Source organism: Zingiber officinale, chromosome 5A (genome assembly GCF_018446385.1).
Source record: "Zingiber officinale cultivar Zhangliang chromosome 5A, Zo_v1.1, whole genome shotgun sequence".
NCBI lineage: Eukaryota > Viridiplantae > Streptophyta > Magnoliopsida > Zingiberales > Zingiberaceae > Zingiber > Zingiber officinale.
This window is the reverse complement of record NC_055994.1, coordinates 33,912,640-33,916,782: the sequence shown is the minus strand read 5'-3', so window position 1 is coordinate 33,916,782 and position 4,143 is coordinate 33,912,640.

Below are 4,143 nucleotides of genomic sequence, written 5' to 3'. Positions count from 1 at the left end.
TCAAGGTTGGGCATTGAAATTAATGGGGAGTGGATATCCTCATTGTTTAAGTGGAGTTTGCTCATGGATGAGCGTTTGATAAAAAATGAAGGGTATGAGACCTTCATTTGGGTTATCAAGTGGTTAATGCTCAAGGGTGAGCATTGATGATAATGAAGGGTATGAAATTTTTATTATCGTGTTGATCACAACGAGTGAAGTTGTGAACAACGATAAGCAACTCTTCAGGGAGAGAGGTTGTGCTTGATGTGTGCCCAAAGATGGGGGCATGTTTATGATGTGTGTTAATAGGGGGAGAATGCATGGTTAAGTTAGGCCTTCAGTATCTAAAGGGAAAGTTTACCCTCTAGAAAAGGAGAAAAATGGAGGGAATCATCATTCAGATATTGGCATGAAGGGAGTTGAGGCTATAAGATTAGCCTAATTTCCTAACTTAACAAGTGGTATTGTCAAACATCAAAAAGGGGGAGATTGTTGGTGCAATATTCCCTAGGTCAAGGTTGACCTGTTTGACTAGGCTTGAAGTGAGTTAAGCTCGAGTCTTGATGATTTGGTTTCGATGTTTGACTATACTTGTAGACAACACATGAACATTGCAGGTGCAATTGTTCATGTAGGGAGATTGTGAAGGAGAGTCAAGTAGGTCAAGGTTGACTGGATACTTGACTGAAAATCCTAGTGAGTGAAGCTAGGTGAAAGTCCTGGTGAGTGAAGCCAGGCAGATGAGAAGACCTAGTGAGTGAAGCTAGGCAGAAGGGAAATCCTGGTGAGTGAAGCCAGGTGAAAGTCTTAGTGAGTAAAGCTAGGCAGAAGGGAAGTCCTGGTGAGTGAAGCCAGGCACGGGGAAATCCAGATGGGCCAAGGTTGACCTGACATCTGATGAAAGTCCAAGTAGGTCAAAGACATTGACCAGATACTTGGCAAGAGGAGAAAAATCCAAGTGGGTCAAAGGGATTGACCAGACACTTGGTGAGAGAGTCCTAGCTAGTCAAGGGTGACCGGATGCTAGGTTTTATGTACCAACAAGTCATGGTTGACTGGATGTTGGTTTAGGGGGCTTTGGACTTGCTTTTGGGCAAAAACCAAGATCTGGATTGATTAGCCGATTGATCCAGCAGATCTGGATTGATCAGCCGATTGATCCAGCAGATCTAAATCGATCATCCGATCGATTGGATCATGCCCAATCGATCAGCTAATCGATCGGGTGAGTCCCCATGAACAGAACCCCTTTGGATTGATCCGTGGATCGATCCAGAGGTCCCAATCGATCAGTGGATCGATTGGGAGCTGCTGTTTGTGCGCGATAAGCCCTGGATCGATCAGCCGATCGATCTAGGCTATTCCAGAGAGCACAGAGGTACTCTGGATCGATCGGTTGATCGATCCAAAGCCTCCCCGATCGATTGGGAGCAATCCAATAGATCGGGATCCGACCATTGGCGTCGTATTTAGCTGCAGGCGAGCGTTTCCTTCAGCAGTGCTTACACGATTCATCTCCGATCTTCACCAGCAACTCCACAGCTCTCTCTCAAGTTCAGATCGCCAGTTCTTGAAGATTCTTGGAGGCTCTTCCAAGTCAAGAGGCGGATCAAAAGCAAGAAGAGAAGTTAGGGTTAGGGTTTATTGTAAGTTTTTGCTTGTATTTCATATCCTTTCCTTTCTTCTTGTATTGAGAGTTTGTAAAGGCTTCTCCGCCTTCGGTAGTTACCGTAGAGGAGTGTGTTTCATTGTGGAGGGTGCGTGAGTGTGTGGATCCTTGGATTAGTCACCTCTTTTGAGGTGGATACCAAGTAAAATCCATTTGTTAGCATTGTATTTTGTTTCTTGTACATTTCCGCTGCACATCTTTGAAGAAACAAGCAACGCCAATCACGAAGCACGCGACGAGCTATTCACCCCCCTCTCTAGCTACTTTTCGGTCTCAACAGACACTTAGTTAGATTTCATTCTAGCATTAGATTAATTTTCTACTTACTTTGCTTTTCATTTGTTAGATTTAGAATCAAAATCCAAAACTCCCATTTCCATATCAAAAATCCCAAAAATAGGAATAATATATGATCCTAGATTACCATTTATCGTTGTATTCATTAGGCGACGACCTGAGTCATTTTTATACTGCGTTAGTGTAGTTAGAGAGGGTTCAATACTTAAATTCTTTTGATATCATTTTCACGAATATCAAAAATTGGTGCTATTGTAGGGGAACGACTCTCACCCGAGAGACTCGGGTTCATTTCCCAGCAATGGAACCAAATTTTTGATATTCGTGAAAATGATATCAAAAGAATTTAAGTACTAAACCCCCTCTAGCTACACTAATGCAGTATAGAAATGATTCAGGTAGTTTCCTAATGAATGCAACAATAGGGTGGTAGTCTAGGATCATATATTATTCCTAGGTTTTTGATATGGAAATGAGGATTTTGGATTTTGATTCTAAATCTAACAAATGAAAAGAAAATCAAATAGGAAACTAATATAATGTTGGAATGAAATTTAACTAAGTGCCAACAATTAATCCACAATGCATTATCACTCTACGCTATGGATTAACCATCAACACAATTAAACTAAGGAATGAAATGATAAAGCATTAAATAAAACCTAATCTACTAAATGAAAGACAATACAAGTAACAAAAGCTAACTCTAACCTAACTATAATTGTAGAAATTAAAAGGGCAACATGAAGTACGACATTAACGAAACTAACATGTAACGAAACCTAAAGCATAAAACAAAACCGAAACTAATCTATCCCAATTGCATTCAATCAAAACTAGAACTTAACTAAATTGAAAGAACAAGGTAAAGCAAGAATTAAACAAACTAAAATGAATCAAATTGAACCTGACTATTGGTTGAAGCAATTCATCGAACACATTGTAGGCGTGAATTAAGTTGAACTAAATGCGTGTAAATATTCAAACATGGAAAATCAAATCCAATACAAGCATTCAATAAGAAACTTCAACACATGAAAACATCAACAATGAACAAAATTAAACTAAGTAATCCAAACCACAATCCACGCATCCACTTCAATTCCAACGACTACCGCCGTCGTCACACGAGGACCCGACAATCGAACCCTGAATTCCGGAGAATAGTAGTACTCTACTAGTTGCTGCACACTTCGACAATAACGATGGATACGAATCTTCCATTAAAGAACCCCCTCGGATAGAAGTTGGCCGGCTATGAAATGGAATGAACCGTCGCTGCTCCTCTGCCTCTACCACCTGAACCCTAGAAGGTAGAACTTCTAGAAGGATGTTGGAAGTGGAGGTCACACCGGAGAAACCCTCTCCGGTGAGGTGAAGATCGGAGTCATTGTTGTCTGCTGCACCACCGAGAAGAATGCCGCTGTTGTCGCCATTGGAATCAAGAAGTAGAGGAAATAGATTGTGGATGGCCGGTTAGCGATAGTGAAGGTAAGGGAAGAGGCCGCTGGCCGGTGGTGAGGAAGAAGAAAGAAGAATAACGGCGCTAGTGTGGGTTTGTCGTGAAACCTAGCGAAGAAGAAATAGACACGATGAAGAGGGGATTAGAGAGCACTGCGCTGTCACTTCTTTGAGAAGTTTCTTAACGAGTTGCCGGATCCGTATTGAGAAAGTAGATCCATTAGGGATTGAATTCGGATCCATTAAAAATAAGATTGAATTTTAAATTGGGCTTTTGGATGAATGGGCTTAGAAGTGTAGGATTGAGAAATGGGCTATTGGAGCTCAACTTCTTGATGAATCCTTGGATTACTTGATCATGATCAACAACCTAGATGCTTCTGATATGAATGAATGATTTAGGATGTTCCAGATCTCTATCAATGACCCAGATTGCTTCCCTATAAAATAAGACACACCTTTTTAGATAAAATTCTAGAAAATATAGGAAAAATTACAGCAATGCTCCAAATAAATCTCAACTCAAAAAACATGATATAAATATGGAATTAAGCATACAAGAGGGCAAAGTGTCAAGTCCAAGAGCCAAAATAACAGATAAAAAAACTAGTTATCAGTCTTACATCCATGGAAGGTGCCTTCGACAACACAACTCAGCTAAACTCTAATCTCTTCTCGTAGTTCTTCGCGTAGGTGATTCTCCGGCTAACCGGAGTTAAGCTCACCTGAACCTA